The sequence below is a fragment of the Lissotriton helveticus genome, chromosome 4_1, assembly GCF_964261635.1.
Source record: "Lissotriton helveticus chromosome 4_1, aLisHel1.1, whole genome shotgun sequence".
Taxonomy (NCBI): Eukaryota; Metazoa; Chordata; class Amphibia; order Caudata; family Salamandridae; genus Lissotriton; species Lissotriton helveticus.
In genome coordinates this window covers 94,179,137-94,202,186 of record NC_136063.1, presented here as the reverse complement: position 1 = coordinate 94,202,186, position 23,050 = coordinate 94,179,137, and positions in this window count along the sequence as shown.

Genomic DNA, 23,050 nt, shown 5'->3' with positions numbered 1-23,050 from the left:
GAATATGTCCTTCTGTAACAAAACTGGTGCTATGTAAAGCACTCTGATACCCGATGTCTCAGGTCTAGTTTGCCCTACATAAAACTCTAAAAATATATATTTTTTAAATGTAAAAAAGAGAAGCGGCCAGACACATCATATAGGGCCACATGTACGATCGCTACATTTTGTGAGTTCCTAATTGTGACTTTTGCGACTCACAATTAGGAAGTTGCAAAGTATGATGTAGAACAGTGTGTTTGACACTGTTTGTGATTCCCAGTGAGTCGGAAATGGATCTGCCTCATCACAAGGTAGGTACCAATTTGAGACCCGTTGGGAAAGGCCAAAAACACAGGGATGGTGGCCTGCTGGGGTCAGGAGACCACCATGTCTGTGATTGCTTTTTCAATAAAGCAATTTATTTTGTAATGTGGCCTGTTTTTCTTAAAGGAAAATGGTATGCATTTCAAAAACAAAAATGAAAAGTTTTCTTTTCAATTTTTAAGAGTAGGCAGTGTTCAGTGGGAGCACTGCCTGCTCCTAAAAAATTGTTATGTCTACATTTACAAAAGGGAAGGGGATCCCGGGGGGTACCCATTCCCATTTGCGAATTGGTTACCATCAACTTGAAGTTGGTGATAAACTGCGAATGTTTTAAATCGCCTCGTGACTCGCTTTTACGAAGGGACGCCCTTAACATGCCTGTTCCTAATACTGACTCCCAAACCCTATTTTACGATTAGGTAATAGGCTACTGACTCGAAAAATAAGGTTAGCACATTTGAAAAGGCTATTTAGCATCCACAAACGCCCCGATTCTCTGTTTGCGACTGCTAAAACCTTTGTACATGTGGCCCATAGCCATTGAATGCAATATAATAATAAATGTATAGCTTTTGTAGCAGGGAGCAGTGGGCTGCACTCTTGGGTGTATCAGTTAAACAAGCTGTGTGACCCTGGGCAAATAAAACCCTCCCTGGGCCTCTGTCCATCGACCTTGCTATTTGTCAGCACTTTGAAGTAGTCTTAATGGAACATCTAGACACCGAGGACAGGCTCCGAGGACAGGCCTCATCTGGGGTTTCACACATTCAAGGCTGTTGGCATTTCATTACCGAAAGTGCTGCTTGTGATAATGTGTTCCTTCTCTTCTGTATTTCGCCTATCTCTTTAAGGTTTTAGAACCTATGTTCTGTATTCTATTTGGAATGACATGATTTGTACTTGGTCAGTTGACCAAGTGTCCGTTTGTGGCTGAGGTAAATAAACCCACCTACTTGCTTCACGATCTCCAGTCTTCTTATTTTATATACAAGACACCACACTGCTGAGGGAGGATTGTGCAACAGGGACGTTTTAAGGATTTTGGGGGTTTTGGGGGCCCCTATTTAGACTAGCTTTGATTTTATGATCCAGTTCCAGCTCTTTCATGCCACATTTGGTCCAATTCTAAATGTGTATTTACATCTGATATTCAGGAATAGTAACGTGCGTTTTCAGCATTGAACCACAGCTGTGGCTCACTAATATTACTGCAAATAATCACACACTCCCGTTTCTCATATGTGAGGTCCTGTATTGATCTAAAAGAAACTTTTTATATGGATGTTGCATGAAACATGAACACATTGTGTCGGCAAAAACTGTAACAGACTCTCACACACACAAAAAATAAATGATAGAACTATTGTATTTAAAACAATCTGTTGAAAATTATTCAAAGTCATCAGGGCAAGACTCTGCTGAACATAGCTGGCTCTGACAGGAGGCCCCTGAAAGGCTGGGGCCCTGGGCCAGAGCCCACTTGCCCAAGCCCTTAAACGTCTCTGTTGTGCAAGACCCCTCCTGTGCTGCAGCCACCCCCTCCCATCGACAGACAGGCACCTCATTTGTAGCTCCTAGAGGGCTGAAGGAGTGAGAGCTGCTTGGCCTCTGAGGGGGCTAAAGTGGCAGGGAACCAAATGCAGGACAACGGGCGCACTGCGGGGCCTCTCTGTGGGCAGTGGGGCAGGAGCCGTGCTGCTGAATGTGTCTCGGGGCAATGGGGCCCGAGGTGGCCCTATTGCCCCGCCCCCCTACCCCACCCCTCTTCTCAGCTTGCTAATGAGACACACCTCGCCCTGAAATGGATGGGAGGGAAGAAGGGGGTGGTGTGCCTGTCGTGGCCTGGCTGTGACCTACTGACGCGGGGCCCCATGTTGGTGGGCTGAGTGGAGGGCCCTGGGCCCTTCCCCGCCCCCTCTGTGACGTGCAAAGATTCAGCACACGTCACATGTGCACCTGCGACGCGCAACGCACTTTAGTGCATCGCATTGCTCTATTCTCTGTGCGGTGCAGGCCTTCCCAGCGCGAATTATGTTCACCCCTGCACTCTCGGGGAGTGGGGGCTTGGGGCTATGGAGGCGGACGCGGGGTGAGCTTTAGCACACCCAGAGTAGACAAGATTACACGCTTTCTGAGACTGGCTGTGTTTTTAAAAAAAAAAAAACACAACACAAACATTTTAGTGTACATTCATTCATTTTACATTCCAAATGCACTTTAAAAATATAACAGATTCATAGCAATAAAATAAAACAGAGAAAGGTATATCCGGCCCCTGGAGAGATTTTTAAAGCATTGTACCTGTTGAACGGTGCAAGGATTCCTTCCGCACATAATTCTATCGGCCCTCCGCACTCTTCTGACACAGAGGCATCCTTTTAAAATCCCATTTACCCATAATTCACCGTCCATCAAGCGCCCAAACGTACTGGAACCGAAGGCCACGGTGAGCAAATATGTCTTCAGCCGCTTCCTGCTCCCAGCAGCTTCCAGATGTTTGCGATTCCAGCTCGGAAGCCGTCTCCCTGCTCGGCCGCCATATCACACACCTTGAACCCCGGCGGGGGCCCTTGCAGGACGATCGCCTCCAGATGTGTGCGAGAGTGGGGGCGAGGTGCTGCCATACAATGGGGGGTCTCTGTCCGTGCAGGCTGCATGCCACTGTGGTAAGTAACGGCCCTTAACTTCTTGCGTATGGGTTTTGTCAAGTGCTCCAGGCCACTTTCAGTTACTTCAAAGCGCTTTAAGGTGATCTGCTAATTAAGGTAAGAAGAGTCAATCAGGTGGCGACTAGGGTTAAAGAGGCAGTCAAAGATTGAGGTTCGACATTGTTGTGACATCCTCAAATTTTGCCTTATAGCTCATTGCCAAGGGCTATACTGGTTGTTAATGGCCCTGAACCAGAGTTATAGGCCCAAGCCACAGGCGAGGGACTATAATGAGGGCGAGGGGCTTAAAAACGGGTATAGCCTGAGGCAGAAGGGCGATTAGAACATTCCTACTGAGGGTAGAATGTTCTAAAGTAAAAAAAGAGGAACATGAAGACCAAGGGGCTTATTTACAAGCCCCTTGCGCCACCGGAGCATCCTTTTTCAGATGCTCCGGTGGCACCCAGTGCCGGCCCATGTCTACACAGTCACGCAAAGCCGCCCTGCGTGGCTTTTGATGGCCTTGTAGATAAGGTGTAAGGCCACGCAGCGCAAGCCGCTGCATCGCCTTTCATTGCGGCACAGTGGCGTGCCATGGGTGTTCCCACGCAACACACAGAGATTTGATACTGCCCCAGATTTACAACATAGTGTGAATCTGGTACAGCGCCAAAACCGTACGCCTCTCCAGAGCAGGCGTGACGAGGAGAAATGTTTACATTTCTCCACGTTTATCCTCTTTCTACATGCGCTGCATTCTGAAAGCACACAGAGGAGGAAACCGCCTCTCGAGATTATTTTTGTGCAGGAAGGTGCCACCTCCTGCATAAAATAATCATGCCAACAACACAGACACCCTTGCAAAATGGTAAAAGGGTGCCTTAGTTGGTGTTCGACTACCATTTTTGCACCGGTGCAGGCTGAAAGGACAGGAATAAAATGTATCCTGTAAATAAGATGCATTTCTGTCCTTTTGAATTAGCGTAGGGCAGCGCATTAAAATGACTTGCAGAACTGCCCTATACCAATTCTTTGTAAATATGCCCTTAACATCTGAAGGTTGGAGTAGAAAACTTATACCAGCCATTAAAAGCCCACAGCTACTGCATTGTCTTCAATGGAGCTCTCAATATTACAATGTTCAAGTTAGTAGAATTCGGACTTTTGGAAAACAATTAGGCTTTGTTTACAAGTCTGGTTGTAACAACCAACCGACTTGCACATTGGATACATTTTGATTTTTCGGGGTTTAGTAAATAACATCTTAAATACCACTGACTGAGTTTTTACCATGTACTGCAGAATCGATATTTACTGCATGTGTTAAATACTGCATGTGTGCTATTTACTGCATATGGTAAGTACCACATCCGATAAGTTGCACATGCACAAAACAACAGAAAGTGTCCATTTTCAAAAACTGAAAGTTCCTTGAGTGTGAACATGAAACCCTAGAAAACAGAAACAGCCAGAACAACACACAAAATGAAATTAGGACACCCTGAAAGTACACCAGCAACTCCTTCCTGTGTAGGAGTAGGCAGGCATTCTTTTTGTTTGAACAAAGCATCTTGAAAGAAGCCAAATAGTATCCCTTGCCAATCTCTGATATCACTCAGTCATCACAAGCAGAAACTTTCTAAACTCTTCCACTACAGACCGCAGCAGGCAAAAGAAGTATAAGTTAACATAACCCACCTGGAGGTCCTGGCCAAGGAGATGGTAAGACAACTTTACCGTCCAATGTGCAATCTCACGCGGAATATGCCACCAAAAACAAACAAAAACATGCCAGTGGAAGGAGGTAATGGAGAAAATCAATACTGAATCAACAGATCCACATGATGTTGCGAACATTAAAAAGAGGTTCCAGGCCTTGAAATTCTGGGCACTTGTTAAACCCTGCTTTAAGTGTAATGCATTGTTTCTCTAGGTTTCCTGTTACCTGCTGCTCAGCCAGTATGCGTGATGTAATGGCAGGATGATGAGTGCCTGTAAGAGTGTTATTCTGAAAGAGTGGGCTGAGCAGTAGGAGGCTGCTCCTGGTGGAGCGTATGCATTTATCCATAACCTGCAACCTAAGATACAAACTCTTTAATAAATCAACATCAGATAACCTATGTGACCTGCCAACCTAGGAGCCGTCTTTATTTGTGACAGTACTCAAGTGAGTTACTAAGCACAAGCACTCAAGCATTGCAAGTGGTGATTGACCCCCACCTAAAGCTGTGGGAAGAAAACATTATTACCATCCTCAACATGCTTGAAGTGGAAGACATGAAAGAAGGTGCTCAGGGCAGAAGAATCCAAGTTAACAATGAGAGTTGTAATGCACGTACATGTGTTTGTTACAAAGTTGACTTGGCTTACAATCATAATCACAGTGAAGAGTGACCAATTCATGTGTTACACATATTCACATTCATCCATGCATGAGGCCATAGGGGCTAACAACTCTCTAATGCTACTGCTGACATGTATAGAGATAGGATTACAGCAATCGTAATGCACTGTAATCTTGATGATGAAGGGTTGATTTGTCTGCACAGAACGTTGAAGGTTATCACAGTAAGATTAATGTTGCTCCTGGATCATGACATTGTGGTCTCATCCTGGGCACCTAATACGGCAGTTCAGTATACACAGGTCCACATCACACAGCATTCGCACATTAACAGTGTGCGTTGTTTTAGAGTTACAGCACGTTTGTTCTTGGTTACATGAGGCCACAAGGTGAACATGAGTGCAGTCATTTGCCCCAAGGATGTTCTGAAAGCCCGCTGTAAGATAAATGCTTCCTTTGCTGCCATTGGCTCTGTGGGTGTTGAAAGAGAACTGTATCAATTAATCAATCAGGATTTATAAAGCACGGTTAATCACCTGATGGGGTACCCAGGTGCTTGCAGGCCCCGGAGGCTTATTCAAAGAGCCAGGGCTTGAGGGCCATTTGGAATTCGAGAAGCGAGGTGAGGGTTCGGAGGTGCCTGGGAGGCTGTTTCAGATCTTTGGTGTGATGTGGGAAAGGAGCGTCCTCCATCTCTGCTTCAGTAGATGCAGCGAGTATGGGCAAGTGAAAGGGAGGTGGAGCTTAGTCTTCTCGATGGTTGGTGAAGTTCAGGAGGTGGTTAATATAGTAGGGTCCTTGGTTGTGTAGAGCCTTGAGTGCATGGGTCAGCAGCTTGATTTGGCATATCTTCTGTACTGGGAGTTAGTGGAGTTTCCTGAGGTGTGGGTTCATCAGGGAAGGTCGAGTATGCGCCTGGTTGCAACATTTTGCATGGTCTGAAGTCTCTGTAGAAGGTGTGTGGAGCTTCCTACCTAGAGGGCATTGCCGCAGTATAGTCGGCTGGTGATGAGGGCTTGTGTCACGCTTTGTCTCGTGTGTAGGGGTAGCCTCTTGAAGATCTTACGTAGCATGCGGATTGTGAGAAAGCAGGCGTTGATTTGTGATATCATGGTGAGCTTGTTGTCTATGATGACTCTGAGGTTTCTGGCGTGGTTGGAGGGAGTGGGTGCGGTTCCCAGGTCTGATGGCGACCAGGAGTAATTCCATATGTTGCTTCTGTTGCCAAATATTGGTACTTCTGTGTTGTCTGTGATCAGCTGCAGATAGTTGTCCTTCATCCAGTTGGCAATGTTTGTCATGCATATGTGGAAGTTGGTCCTGGTGGTGGTGGTGTTGTCGGTGAGTGAGAGGATGAATTTGATGTCATCTGCATAGAAAATTATGTTGAGACTGTGGGATCTGACGATGTTGGCCAGCGGGGTCACATATGCGTTGAAGAGCGTGGCACTGAGGAATGAGCCACGGGGACACCGATGTATATGCTCTGTGCTCTGTGCAATCAGTCTCTGCACAGCATCAGCCACTTAGATGAGTATTTTGCTGCAGGTTGACTAAAAGATGCCAAGCACAATCCTACTGCTGTTGCGTGGTTCCCGCTAGAATTCTAATGCTTCATTTACAGGAAGAGTGGATCCCTATTCTGGGCTCAGATAATCCATATTGATGAAAATATGTTTGTATGGTGCCCATACAGAGCTGGTGTATCCTCTGCATCTCAAGTGACTTATGTTCTTGGGTTCCAGCCTGTGACAATCCTGGCCCTCATCCTGTGCTGCTGTGACATTGGAGGTCATTCATTTTTGGCCTGACTTTCATCCTCACGCTGCATGGTTTGTTGTAGCAGAACATGGTTCTGTGGCTTAGCAGTGCCGGCACTGTGGTAGAAGAGAAGTGTGAGTTGCTGCAATACAGCCCCGCCCAGTGTCCCAGGTCCATGAGTGATGTGCTACTCTAGTCCAGGTGTTTTCTTTGAATACTGGCAATTGTAGTTTTGTTTATTGCAATATAAAACAGGACTACAAGTCCCACAAATCAAAGTAAAAAAGTTGAACTGAAGCAGCAGATCACGCATACACCAGTGAAACTTGGCAGATATGACAATCAAACAGTTGGAGCTCCACCGATCCATGGCTGTTTATGTAGGTCTGGCCCATAATCAGGTGTGTATGAGTGATTATTTCTGTTTTAGCTCAAACAGTGCATGTGCTGTAGTTTTGTTCGCATTATTGTGTTGTTCTTCGTTTCATGTATTGTTTTATAGCTTTTCTGTAATTCCCTGCACTTTTACATACCGCTTTTAACAAGAGATATTTTAAGGAGGTATTTTCCACAGTTTTTGTAATTCGATGTTATCTATCACATGTGTTATTTATTGCATGTGGAAAATACCACAAGCAGCAAATAGCACGTGTATCACGGACAAGCAGTATTTAGCGCATGATAAAAATACCACATGCTGGTCCAGATTTACAAAGCTGTCACCTAACACAGTGCAGCACACAGAGTTCCTAAACTGCGTTGCGTGACAAGGACAGAGATGAACTACACAGATATGGAACTCTCCTCCCCTCTGCCCAGCGCCGGTGCTGAATTCTGCTGCAGTGCATCACACACACACACCTTTGCTCAATAGTGCAAGGGTGTGTGCATGTGTCCAGCATACGTTTTGTACTGGAGGGGTTCCCTTCCAGTACAAAATACTATGCCTCGAGTACTTTTAAGACTTTTCCTACTTTGTATATGCGCTGTACCATGCAGCACACATGCAGAGTAGGAAAAGAATGGAAAATAAAAACATTTCTGCTTTTAACGCCTGCTTTCCAGCAGTGTTATTTTTTGGTGCCAAACCCTGTCTACTAATGTTAGTAGATAGGGTTTTGTGTCAAAAAGCATGGGTGGTTGCAGGGGAACACCCATGTACCGCCCATGTAACGCCCCCTTGAAACTAAGCGATGCCAAGCAGCGCTTGGCATTGATTTGCATCACTTTTCCTTACAAACCAACGCAAATATCAATTTGCGTTGGTTTGTAAATCCCCAAAACACTTTTGCGTTATAATGTTGGTCGCAGTTTTGAACTCGTGATCAGATGAGTGTGTGAATTCATGCCCTATTCACCCTGGCATTCCATAATTACCACTAGCCCTACTCATCACACTGGCTTTAGATGGAAATGTACTGTTACCAGAAAGCCGTGTAGCCAGGGTGTCAGGGGCCCTGCTGCAAGTAAAGAAAATGGGGCCCTTATCTCTCCCCTGGAAAAAAGGAAAAGACTTGGCGCCACTGAACACACTGCACTATTGATAACTACACTACTGTTATAAATTAATCACATATCACGAGAGACACGTATTTTCAAGTCACGAGGTTGCCTTTAACAGCCTATAGCATTCTGGGAGTTGAAGTTTTGGTTCACTTTAGCTATGCCACCTACTGTATTGAGAGTGCCCGCACAGATAAATCGTAAAACAGGGCCATCATTTTTAATAATCCTGAGGGGGAATGAGAGGTGCTATGGGAGCTCCGGGATGTTTGCATGTCATGCGTAATATTAGCAGAGAAGCCAGGCCACAACACCTCAGAATACGTGCTGTGTTCTCACCTGTCAGGCCCTGCTTCCATGATGATAATCGTGACCTAAGTGGCCAACTCTGAGTGCCCTCCCATGACAGACCTGTCCATCATGAACACGACTGACAGAAGCTCATTGGACCACGAACGGTCAGTGCATTCAGAAAGGAGAGGTGGCCCCTGCTAACCTCACTCCTGCAGGGAGTGCTGACACCTTTACAACCGTTACATAAAAGGGTAAACCCAAAAATCACCGGGACCTGGGTATAGAACAGTACAATGATGGGTGGTCCCAGTAAAGGTACATTCAACGGTGTAAAAAATATAAACAAAGGTTTCACAAACCCAAAGAAAACGTATATATTGCAACAGTGTTATTTAATCACACTGAACACATATTGATTGCAAAAACACTTTAAAAAGCTGCAAGTGCCCAGAGGAAAAGGGGGGGGGGGGGAGAAGAAGTAGGGAAAAATCGGTGATTTAGGCGAGGGTAACGTGGCACGTGAAGTTAGAGTATTGTGCACATCACATTCTTCTAAATGCATGGCACATCATTTAGCCAAAAGCTTCAAAATTACATTAGTAATATATTGTATTCTATAGCCATGTATATTAAGCAACACAACACAGTAAAACAATCGCTGTTGATTATACTGGCAGCATATGAAGTGTTGACGTTTCGACCCCAAACTGAGTGTAAGTCCTTGCAATCCTTACAAAGGGGGTCTTCCTCAGGACTGTAGTGATGGGCGGGAAAGGGGGGGCATCGTGGAAAGCACTGCACGGGGAGGCTGGTGAAACAAGTCGGGCTCGAGGGCTCCATACAAAGGAGAGCGGGAAAAACGCACTTGGAGGGTGAATCAAAGTAATAATGACCCTTCCACCATATTCGCTTAAATGAGAACCAGAATCCTTGGTTAACTCAAGTAGTATTAATCTGTCAATTTCATGAATTACAGAGACAACCCTTTGTCACCACAATCGTGTTAACGGGAATGCCGTGAAAGCGACTGATGGCGGTGCAGTGCAGAATCACTACTCGCCGGGGATGCTCCATGTAACTCCGAGCGCTTCATTTTCATGCTGGGAGTTAATGAGGGGTTGAGACCGAATGTTTATATACAATTCTACATGTACCGCTTACCATACATTTTAAGGATATTTCAAATCACAAGGGAGTACCATAACCACACAAAATGGTGCAATAGGTATATAGTCCATTCAAAGGGTATGTCGCAGCCTCTGTATGTAACGGCCTGCTGATTGTGTGCCAATATGCGTATAGTCTGGGACAACTCCACAACATGTGTATCAACCCAGACCCTGGTTCGGCGCATCTGGGACATGTCGCATCCGTGCGGTGAAAATACTGGTTGATCATCGCAGGCGTAAGATATGCTCTATGGACAATAAATAATTGTATTTGTCGGAATCTCATATTCCTAGGTATACGCACTGGACTTTTAAGTATCATTTCCCATTCTTTATCTGCCAAATGTCGCCCCAAGTCTAGCTCCCATTTGCGGCGGAGTGGATCTAGACTTATTGCTACATGGGTTCGGAGTGACGCCGCAAACCAACGAACAAGGTGTGTGCCTCGTCCCAAAACCTGCAGGTACTGTATAGTAAGGTGTTGACTCGGTTCCGTGGTCATGTCCCCCCATTTGGCCGTCAGTGTCACTACTAGTGAGCGGTTTGTTTGGAATTGCCCCGACGGGAGTGTCTCATCCGCCACCAAGGACTCATATGGTATGAGTGCACCATCTCAATAAGGATCTCCTAGGGTCTGTATGTCGGCTTCCCGCCATTCTGTGAGTGAAAGAGGTGTGAGTACCCCGGGCAAACTAGGGGATCCCTCCAGTGGTATTGCTGGCGTGTAAGGGACAATAGATCTAGTGAGATATAGACACCTGCGATAGCATTTGTACGCCACTGCTAGTAGAAGTGGCGTTGGTGGCGCAGCTTTGGCAGCGGGGTGAAAGTCTGACTATTTGCTCTTGCGAGTGCAGTGGCAGCGTGGTCGCTGTATCTTCATGGCCTCTATCCACGAGCCAGCAGGCTGTCCACTGCAATTGGGCAGCTAAATAATAGTGTTCAAAACAAGGCGCGGCAAGGCCTCCCTGGTCAGTAGGCAAATATAGTTTCACTAGTGCCATTCTATGTCGGGCGTCCCCCCAGAGAAAATCCCTAAGCAGTTTACTGAGTGTAGCGAAGAAGGTTGCAGGAATATAGAGAGGTAAATTAATGAAGTAAGACAGGAGCCGGGGAAGGATCACCATCTTAGCCAGTGCTACCCTGCCAGTGACCATCAGTGGAAGTGTGCTCCAGAATCTCACCTGCGACTTGATGGCTGTTAAGGCCCTCCCCAGTTTTCCGTCGAACAAGTCTTTCTGTTGCCGATATATCTGGATCCCCATGTAGCGGAAGGTGCACTTCCTCCAGTGTACTCTTATGCCATTCCGAGTGTATCCTGGGTCTTGGCTTCCCTCACTGAATGCATAAATGCAGGATTTGCCAGCATTCACTCGGAGTCCCGAAATAGCGGCGAAGTCCTGCAGTAAATGTGCTAACTGATCTGGTATGTTTTCTATGTCCTTCACATAGACCAGTAGGTCATCCGTGTTGGACTTGACCCTTGTTGCAGGGTCATCCCTGAACTTTTTGCCTTCCTCCTATATTTTTTTCTGACCTGTTGTTGGCTATTTTATGACTCTGGGCACTTTACCACTGCTGACCAGTGCTAAAGTGCATATGCTCCCTATTGTAAATTGATGTATGGATTAGGGACTCCATGATTGACTGATTTGGTTTACTTGTCAGACCCTAATACAGTGCACCAGGAGTGCCAAGGGCTTGTAAACCAAATGCTGCTGGTGGGCTTGCAGCACTGGTTGTGCCACCCACTGAAGCAGCCTCTAAAACTGTGTCTAAGGCCTGCCATTGCAGAGCCTGCATGCAGTCTGGTACTGCAATGCTGACTGGGCAAGTGCAACCACTTGCCAGTCCCTAAACCTTCCCTTTTCTTCATATCAGACACCCCTATGGCAGGCCCAAGGGCAGGGTGCATTGTAAGTATAAGGTAGGACATGCCCTGGTGTGTGTGGCATGTCCTAATAGTGAACTACAGCCATTTTCGTTTTTCACTATTGCAAGGCTACCTGTTCTCCATGGTCCAGAATGGTCTGTTAGATTATTACATCTTATAATCCTAACTGACTCAGAGAACATGGTAGAAATTCGAATTTAGTATGCCTGAACTCAGAATGATAAAATACATCTTTTAGTGAAGTTGATTTTAACATTCTGTGCTTGAAAATACCACTTTTAGAATGTAGGTATTTTCTTGTCTAACTAGCCAATCCTTCCTCTGCTAGGTTGTATATTCTTTGTCTGGTGTTTGAGTGACAGGGATGGGGGATTCCAGGAGACAGAGTGATTGCGCCCAGTGGTGAATAGAGAGATCTGCATCTAGATGGGAGGGAGGAGTTGCACCTGGGACCTGAATAGGACTGTGCCTGCCCCCCACAGTGCTGGCTCCACCCCTCTGGTGTGTCTGATGTCTTTGCCCTGCACTGTGAAAGAAGAGAAGGAATCATGTCAACAAAGTGCTCCAGGGCTGGGCTTTCCCTCCACAATGCTGGCTCCACCTCCTGTGGGGCGTCAGATGTTTCTACCTGCACTGTGAAATGAAAGAAAGAGTCATGTCAACAGAGTGCTCCAGGACTGGATTGGACTGGGCAAAGGCCCCTCTAGCCCTCAGAGGATAAAGGATTTTGGGGTATAAGTATTGGGACCCTGATCCCAAGAATTTAGATCACTTTTGAACAACAACAAGAAACCTTTGCTGAGGATTGGAACCAGAAGAAACTGAGACCAGATTATCCCTAATCTGAAGTGCTGCTTGGGGATTGGCATGCCATGGTTGCCTGACTGCCAAAGAGAGGAGAAAGGGACTTATGTACTTTCATCAACTTGTAAGGATCTACAAGAGCTTGGAACAGAGCTTGCCTCCTGCTGAAGTCTCAGGGACAACAGACTTCAACCCCCAGCTCCTCAGAGTTCCTTGGGAAGTGCCTGTTGCTGTTTTGGGCCTTCTGAGGGACTGCATGTCGCTAGCAGCTGGAAGCGTGACTCAAGAGGAAGAAGCGTCTCGCACTGAAGTAGAAGCGTGTCACCATCGCTGCCGTTGCCATCGCATTTCTGAACAAGGATTTAGCCGCTGTAGCTGACGCATTGCACAGTATCAAGAAAAGCGCATCGCATTCAGGGAGAAGCGTGCCGCCGTCAGAGCCGCTGTCGTCGCATCGCTGAACAACGGTGTCGCCGCTGCTGTTGCCGCATCGAGCAGAAGAGTCTTGCATCGAGGGAGAAGAGTGTCGCTGCCAAAGCCAACGTCGTTGCATCTCTGAACAAGGGTGTCGCCGCTGCCGCTGACGCATCGAGTCGAGACCTCTCGCATCATCAGAGAAGCGTGACGCATCTGGAAGATCTTCATGTCTTTATTTCTTTGCACCGGAGCTTTGCCGCATTTCCATCGCTGCAACACTTTTGTTGTGGAAGCGTCACGCATCGTAAGGTACATTGACTTAAAGTGTTGCATCTTAAGAACTGAACAGAACTAAGCTAAAACTACCATTTTTATATACAGTATTGTGGATTTTTGTTGTTTATGGTCTTGTGATAAGTCTATATAAAGAATACTTATTTTTGATATAAAACCTGTGTGGTGTCCATCTGTAGTATTGTCACTTGGTTACTGTATGTTGTCACAAATGCTTTACACACTGCCTCTGAGATAAGCCTGTCTGCTCATGCCAAGCTACCAAGGGGGTGAGCAGGGGTTATTTTAGGAATGTACCCCCTTTCCCTGACTAGAGGCAAGGGTCCCTATATGTCACAAGTACCTACCTGTGCCAACTAGAGACCCCCAAATCTAACAATCCGCATATAGTGACACTTGGTGCACTGCGTCCCCCAGAGGTATTCCATCTCCCAGTGTTGCATGTATCGCCGCCGCCAGGGACTCTATCACCAGTGCAAACAGGAGGGGAGACAGAGACACCCCTGTCTAGTACCTCTGCGCACCAGTATGGCATCAGAGATGTATGGCCCTAACTGCACCTGTACTGTGGGATTTTTGTATAATAAGTCGACCATCTGAAGGAACCCCAGGCCCAGTTCGTATTGCAGAAACACTGCAGACTGGTAGCCCCTTTCTAAGCATTCAAATGCTTTTTCCAGGTCTAACATGAGACATCCCGCTCTGGGGCACTCTTGTACGGCATCCGTCACCACCCTGAAAAACCTCCGCAGGTTCAGTCATGTGCTCCGTACAGGCACAAATTCATTTTGGTCGATGTGGACCAACTCGGGGACTGTTAGCACCAGTGTTTCAACTAGCACTTTAGCGAGTATCTTATAGTCCGTGTTGAGTAACGTTAATGGTCTATATGAATCTAGGAATGTGGGGTCCCTTTCTGTCTTTAGCAGGGACACCAGGTATGCTTCACGCATCGAGGGGGGCAATGTCCACTCCTCCAGCACCATAGTATATAGTGTGTGGAGGTGTTGCACTAGAGACTCATGGTAGGCTTTGTAATATTCGACAGGCAGGCCATCCGGCCCAGGCGTTTTCCCACACGCCATGGACCCAATTACCTCCCCAATCTCCTCTAAAGTGAGGGACTATTAAGCGCCTCCTGATGCACCTCTGAGGCTATGGGTAGTTGAACGGATTCCAAGAATCTCACCAGGTCATGACCATGGCAACGCCCCCTAAGTCGGTACAGTTGGGCATAGTGGTTCGTCATTGCCTGATGTATCTCGGGTTGCGTGTACACTAGGGTCCCCTCCGATGTACGTATGGCCCTAATCGGGTTGTGATTGCTCTCATGTTTTAGCAGCCAGGCAAGTAATCGACCTGCTCTATCAGCCGTGGCGTGCGTGCGAGCTATATGAGCTGTGTGGTTGTGGCACCGCAGTAGCTCCAGGAGCTCCGCATGTTGGGCACGGAGCCTCTCCAGATGGCCTGAGTGTTTGCCTTTCCCTTCTCCTTCATGTTCGTACTGTAACAGCTGGGATTCTAATGGCATACGTGAGATTGATAGCTGCTTACGTATGTTCCATGTGATCCCTAGACAGTGTCCACTAATCGCTAAATGAAGGCGTCCCATTCCACTAGTGCATTATTTGATGTACCTTCGCTAAGGTCAAAATATGTGAGGATAGCCGTCCCTAGTGACGAACAAAACTCAGGGTCTTCTAGTGCATTTGTTTGGAGATGCCATGTGGGTATGGGGGATGATCAGCTTCCAAGCTGAGGTGGATCCACAGAGGATTATGATCGGAGTGCGTCTTCCCTAGGTATTCCTATTTCATGACCAGTGGGAGCAGGGATTGGGAACCCACTACTCCATCAAGCCTTACATGCAGATCATGCTCTGCAGAGTAGTAGGAGTAGATATGCTTGATAGGGTTAAGGACACGCCACACATCCAATAATGCCCAGTGTGAGAGCCAGTCTGTGAGCGCCTGTGCATTTGACACAGCAGATAATGTATGAAGAGGGGGGTACGATCTATCAGTGTGAGCATTAAATACTGAATTGAAATACCCACCCAGCAACCAGGGGAGCCCAGCGTAAGGGGTCAAAATTTGTGATAACTGCACTAGGAATGATGGCTGGTCTACATTTGGAGTATATATCCTTCTTAGCATCATTGTTTGACCATTAAGTTTCCCACGCACTAAGGTGTACCTGCCCTCGCGGTCTGTTACCACATCTTCGCAGATAAACGGGATGCCCGCCCTTACCCAGACTAACGTGCCCGTCACATGTGCTGAGTATACAGTACCGTATACCTACCCCCTCCAGCGCCTGCACAGTCTGACTAGTTCCGTCTGTGTCATGTGCCTTTTTTGCAACAGGGCAAAACCTACATAGTGTCTCTGGAGGTAGGCGAATATGGAATAGCGCCGCATGGGTGTGTGCATGCCACGTATTTCCTTGAGGCATCTGGAGTAGAATGCTCACTGGTGAGCGTGGGTCATGGGTAGGCAGGGGTGCACCGGTCTCCTGCAACAGAAACAGTAAATCAACTTTGAACTTCATAACAGCTGGGGAGAACTCTGTGGAGATGTCAGTCCAAACGTCTGTAACAAATTATAATTATAAACTAGTCCAGTATAGTGCCTGGTGGGGTCGCGCGCACAAGCGGTGCTCTGCCGTGACTATCCCCCCCTTTTCATGTTTAGGAGATGTGCCATCAAGTTAATCATCTAGGTCAGTGTGCAGAACCAGCGTGAGTTATGGCTGAGTGTCGCCGCGTATGCTCCTAGTCTCCACAGTGACATGCACGGTATGGCCAGTCCTGGACCTAGTGGTCTACTAGCTGTCGCTTAATACACCGTGAGTGACTGTTAACCTATCAGTGCCTCCTCTTATCTCTAGCGCACCCTAAAATACATAAACTAACAAACAAAGGTCTACTTGCGTGAGCTGCCTGTGACAGAGTTCAACGCAACAATGTTCTATCATATGATGCCATCAGCAGTCTGTGGGGTTACCACTGGTAGACGCATGTCTTCGGGTTCTTCTGTTGACTGAGACGATGAGCCACTAGCCACTGCCGAGTCGCGTATACAGGCTTCCAAGCGCTCTCTGTTGAGTGTGGTTCCAAGAGTTGCAACCGCCTCCAGGACATCCTGTCGCTCCTTTATCATTTTCGCCGGACTCGGCGCTGCTGTCCCTGGTTTTGCATTTCACATTCCCTACTGTCTTCCACGCCATTGAATTCTCCTGCCTGTTGAGTTGCCAGCATCCGGGCTCAGAGGGCGCGTTCCCGTTCACAGTCCTGACTCCTCCAGCCAGTCCCATGCCTCCACCGGGGAATCGAAGAAGCCGGTCCCCCCTTTCATTACCACCCTCAGCCTGGTGGGGAATAGCAGCGAGTAGGGCAATTTCAGGTCTCTGAGTTGGCCTGCCACATAGTTGCTTCTGCATCGCTGCACAAGTGCAGTGTAGTCTGGGAATAACATAACCTGACTGCCGCTCACTTTGAGGCCCTCTCATTTTCGGGTTTCGCCCAACACTGCATCCCTGTCTCTATAGTTGAGAAGCTTAAAGAGGCACAGGTGTGGCCTGACTCCTGGTTGGGGAAACATCTCCACTGCAAACTGTGGCGTCAAAGTTCCCTGAGGCAGTAAGTCTTGCAGCCAGTGCTCAACATATTGCTTCGGATTTCTTCCTTCTTCTCCCTCCGCAAGCCCACTGTCATGCCTGCAGTACAATCGGCAAGGCGGGTTAGAGTACGTTCCGCTGTTCAGGCAGGTTATTATTGATTGGCATGGTTGGCAAGAAGCGTCAGAGACACATTTGCGCATGCGTTAGCACCACGCATGCGCTACTGATTAGTATTCGAGTGATAAGCCCGCCCCGACCTACAGGAAGTGCTTCGCGTTCAGTTAGAGTGTGTTATTCCCGTTCCGGGTTCACTTCGGCGTCCGAGGAGCTAGGAGAAGGTTGGCGTGCAAGTACTCGTAGGTGCCTTCGTTCTTCCGTGAAGCGGCTTGCTTCTGGAAGAGTTTCTTTGTTTTGCCTTATCTCTTTTGAATTCTGTTTACCGCGGTGTGCGGTGGTATCTTTAAGTTGATTCCGGTTATTTGCCTCAAGGAGTTAGAGGTTTACTTTTATGTTTCATGCTCGTATCAGCGTGTGTTGTCACACCCCTCCGTGGAGAGTAATTCATATATCTTTGAGGCGCACCTTGAAGGTGTGCAGGGTGAGTGTCTGTGCACTTTCCGCTAAGAAGCGTGATTTGGTTAATGTGGGGAAAACAGACATATAATAAGTGTTGTTGTGATTTAAAGGTACAGACATTTCGTACACAGTCCGTTCCAGCTTCATCTAGAGTTCCTGTCGTTTCCTTTGTATTCCTTTGGATTCATGGGGCATTACACTGTCCCTAAGGTACATTAGACACGCATTACATATCATTACAGGGAAGACACAGGGAGGGGTTTGTTCTCATTATTGTTTCTTATATATTTTTGCAGTGTCATAACAGAAGATACCATATACCCCAGCGTGGAAGAAGACTGTGGAGTGTCTGTCTTTTCCTCCCCCTCCTACCCTTGTTTTGTTCCCCTGTGTTCCTCTTAGTTACGTTTCGGGTGTTAGCGTTTCTTCCTGACGCCCGGGAGGTGACGAGGGGAAAGCAGGGTGAATAGCATCGTGGATCCAGGGCACTTCCGAGACATAACAGGTGCGTGCATGACACCCACCACGCGAATGTTGTTGAGGCGGGAGCGACACTCCGTGTCTTCTACTTTATCTTCCAGTGCATGCATGCGATCTATCATATCTTGCAGCACAGCAGTGTGGCTTTCGGTGACAGGCTGAAGTTCCTTGAGTGTCTGGCTATGCATGGTGGCTTTCTCAGCCAGTTTAGGGTGGTCTGCATGCAGGAGTGGGAAGTCCGAGGTAACTTTATCGATCCGTGTTTCCAGAGAGGTTCTAGTGTGTTCTAGTGCGGTGCTAATCTTCTCCACTGCCGCAAGCACCGAATCCATTTTGGCCACCAGAGCCGTGGTCGGTGGCTCTGTCTCCCCTTTGTCTCTTATGCGTGAGGGGTCCAAACTTCCCATACGTACCGGTCCATGCTGTATCTTGGCACGCATACAGCCCATCACAAGTTGCTGCGCCGTTGGCATTCACAGTCAGCCTTTAGTGGGATTGGTCTCGTCTAATGTTGGGCCACTAAGCGAGCTCTGGGGGCCGCCCGGTACCCTCGCAGGTGTGGGTTAATTGTGCCGTGTGTTCGGGTCTGTGTGTTGGAGGCGGTTTCACTTTGTGTGGCATCTCATTCTTGAGAGCGAGGCCTGTGGCATGTAGATCCTGCATCAGTGGATCTCCAGCAGCGGGGATTATCTGGGCTCCCAGTGGGGCGGCAGGCATGAGTGTCTCCCAGTTTTAGGGTATCTCTCTCTTTGTTAACGTCGCTCTGCAGCTTCAGGGTGCTCGTGTCTTTACCTCTACGGGTCTCAGCAGCTTCGCAAGGGACGAGCTTGGCATATTCCACACGCGCCCGCTGCCTCTGTCACCTCTACCCACAGAACACTACAGCCGCCGTGCCAGTCCTCTTGTCCCGGGAGGCCAGTTTTACACAGGCCCTGGGGGTCACTTCTGCACTCCCGTCTCTGTCGGCTTCGGGGCATTTCCTCCCCCACAGTTTCACTCCTAAAGCAAGCCACCTACAGTACTTCACCTCCACCTGTTGTCACCCGCTCCAGCAGCCCGTTTATAACAGGTCCCCTGCATGCGACTCCGATGGTGTGTACTCACTGGGCTATATTCCCGCTGGGGGGGTCTCTGTCTGTCTCCTTTTCCAAAGTGTTGGGCACGGTCCTCTAATGCGGGTCAATGTATCCAGACCTCGGCAACAATTGCTGGACCCGGTGATGTGGCTCTTGTTGCTTCTCGCACTGCGGCCTCGGTGGAGCCCCCTTCAGGAGTCAGCGCTGGTGTGTCAGCTCTTGTTGCTGTAGCCACTACTTCGTCGGATGCCACCCCGTTTGTGTGCTAACCGGGTCTCTATTTGGCCTCTGTGGTCATCCGTGCATTATACCGCCCACCAGGCGCCTCAGGTTATAGGATCTCTCCAGCGCCGCTCCTTGGCCTACCACCACCAGTTACCTTGGGCTTCCTCGGTGATCCAAGACCGCCTCGAGGGGATCACCCTCACTCGTCTCCTCCGCTTGCGGGGTCGCGCCGAGGATCTGCCTCTCAGGGGGACCTCCATCACAGCAGACGTTTCCGGTGAGTGCCTCCCCGAGTTTAGGGAACATGTGCGTCCGGACTGCCTCAGTCGCCTTGGTCCCAGCTGGGAATCAGCTGCCCACTCTGCTACGGTGGGCCGCCTCGCCAGCCAAAAGCCACGGCTTCGGTGTGGGCAGCCGCCTCCCACTCTGCACCGCCTCCACGTGTCCGCCCTATGTGCTGGCTGCTCTCCACCCCTCAGCCACAGCAGCAGCCTTAGCCATCGAAATGGCGCTTGTTAGATCTGCCCAGCACCGCCTTCTGGCCTGCCACCACCAGCGATCTTGGGTCTCCGGTAGCAGCCCGGAACCGTTTCTAAGGGATCCCTCGGCGATCTGAATCCTCGAAGGGACCGCAACATGCTGCCTGACGGTTACCCTCCTCCTCCTCCACGTGCAGGGCCACACCAAAGATCCGTCTCTCAGGGGTCAGGCAGCTGGGGGGCCACCGCCACAGCAGTCGAGTTCGGTGAGCACCTCCCCGAGCTTAGCGTATATGCACGCCCCCACCACCGCAATCGCTTGGGGCCCAGCAGGGAATCAGCTGCCCCTCTGCTCCGGTGGGCCGCTGATAGGTTTTGCATTTCCCGCCCCTCAATTCACTCAACATGATGACGTATAAGTTAGCATGGTGGGTCTAACCGAATGATGTGTTGCATATGTATTTAGGACTAATTGGTTATTTTGTGTTCTAGTTAGCAATTTCTTAGCTTAGCTCCTGTGCCGCCATCATGGGAGCATGTCACAGCGACCAGACTGCAATGCCCCCTCCCTTATGAGCAGAAAACCCCTGGTCTCAGCGTTTCTCGCCTTGAGTTAGTATTTGCAGAAAACTAACAAGGAAATGTGTTTCTTTGGTATCAGTAATGTTCCCATGCCCGGGAGGAGCGGAGTCTTGGCTCCGTGGCCTTGGGGGTGATAACAGAGCCATCCCCCCGCAGGTGCAGCGGCTTCATGTGTGCGCTCATTGTTCACCATTTCTCCAGTCCTGTACTTTTCCATTAGGGGCGTGACTAATGTTGCTGTAACATGTTATAATGTATTGTCGTTTTGAGAACCGTCAGTCCTCTCGGTTCACTCCTTGGAGTGAAGTCCTGACGGGGTCTCTCTATAGAGAAACTAATGGCCTAATAAATGTTTTCTAATTCTTCTCCACTGTCTGGCAAGCTTATTTTATGGGAATGATGTCTGAGTGAGGTAAGTTTTCTCAGGAGGTTTTGAGCCACGCTTATCAGATGGCGCCCGAACAGGTACCCCGCGATAAGGATCTTACTCGCCCGTAGGTGGGTTGTAGAAGGCCGGGGACCGTCTGATCGGCATGGTGGGTCTGGGTACCCATTTGATGCCGGGCTTGGTTCTCGCAGCGCTGCCCCACCCTGCTGGTCGGGAGAGGTCCTGGCTTATGATCCTGCACCGGGGTCCAAAAGGCGGACCTTTGGGAGCTGACCGTGTTGGTCTAAGCAGCCGGCGGTGGAGAACAGTGGATGTCGGGTTCCGCAAACAGGAGGTGAGGTTGAAGGAGCTTGGGTGCTCGGAGGGACTAGGGTGCCCCGGGGAACTAAGAGTGCATGAGATGCTCTGATAGACTGTTTGTGGTTTGGTGGAGGTTCGGGGGATGCCTGATGTTCCTATGTTGTGGAGCGTCTGGCCGGACGGTGCTCGGACGGAGTCGCGGTTGATCTTGGTGGAACACTGGGAAAGCCTAACCCGGAAGGGGGGGGGTTTGCTGGAAGGGTCCCAGGTCTCCCGGGGTGAATCCGTGCAGTGGTCCGTAGTACCGCCCGTGTGGCTGACCTGTCCTCCGGCCTCCGGAACTGTTTCTGCACTGTTCAGTGTTTATTAAGTCTGCGGTAGGGTCTGGTTCCCCGGGACTTGGTCGACGGGCCTTGTCCCATTGTGATAACACGTGTTTGGTATGGTGACTCGATGTATGCCCATAGGAAATATGTGTGTGTAAGGACATGAGTAGTTGTTTGTGGAGATAGCTGTTTGGTCTTTTTTGTGTCTGGGTGCATGTGAGTTCTTTGGCGGTGTCTGATTGTGTGAGCAAGATGCCGTGTTTCAGTAAGTTGCGATGTTTTGGGTGTTGTTGTCGTTCACCTGATGCCAGATTGGCCGAGAGTCAGCCTGCTCCTTTAGATGGCTCTCCCAACTTTGAGATGTATGTGAAATATGGACTTACCCCGATTTTGTTTAATACTTTGTGGCATCGGTACACTAAGAGTAATGTGGATTTGCAATGGCCGTTGACCGGTTCATTCGATGCAGCCAAGATAGATTACTTGCAGGAGAGATTGTTTGCTAGGCGCAGTCACAAGAGCATGTTCGATTGCCTAAGGTTGTGGCAAAAAGAGGTTCGGCAAAGACAGATGAGAGATGAGAAGATGGCCCAGAAGAAAGCTACCCAGTTGATGGTACAGAAAGTGAGAGCCTATAATAAAGCGGAGACAGAGGCAGGGACTGAGCGTGCAGATAGGCTTCATAGGTAGCAAACAGATAAGAGTTATGTGGTAAGAGCAGAGGAGAAGGATGAGATTGAGGACCTTTTGGATGCCCGCCCCCCGCCCCCTTATGCACCGCAATCGATATATCCCGCACTATCTACTTCTCCGACTGTTCTGTCTGCTCCTGACTCTTCACAGGCACCCTCTTCCTCTGACCCTTCCGCTATACTAGCCTCTACTTCCAGTGTTTTGAAAGGTGTCGAAGCTGCATTGACTTCGGTAACCTCGCCCCTCGTTTCTCTATTGCCGGCGGGAACTTCAGTCCGTCTGCCTCCCTTGTGGCTACACCGCTATCTGCATCTGCGTTACCTACCGCTTTGGTGAGTGTTACCCCTCAGACTCTACTTAAGACTCCGACTCGGGGTCGAGGGGGGTTGGATGGGCGTATGATATTTGACCATGAACGTAAATTACTCACGCGTTCTAATGTGGGTATGGAAGAGAAACAGGTTGTGACCAATCAAGCATGTCAATGGGCTCGGAATGCCATTCATACAATGGAGGATATTTGGTCTACGATGAAAGATTATGAACCTTTGATGCAGTAGCATGCTTTGTGGCATATGTCAGCGACGTTGATAGTGTTGTGGGAGCAGTGCCGCGCGGACCTGGCGCCTCAGATTATCTATGATATTAGAGACAGAGCTTATAGGGCCGATACTAGTTCGGGAGAGGTTTATGGAAATGTGCGTACATTGGTTGGCTACAGAAATGAATTACATTCTACGGGTCCCTCTACGCTTGGGGCACAGCCCATGCGTGAGGTCCACCCCATCTTTCACCCTGAAATACCTGAATTGGTGGATACAGTGACAAATGCAGTGACAAGGGCGCGGGTAGAGGCTCACTTTCAAGAGC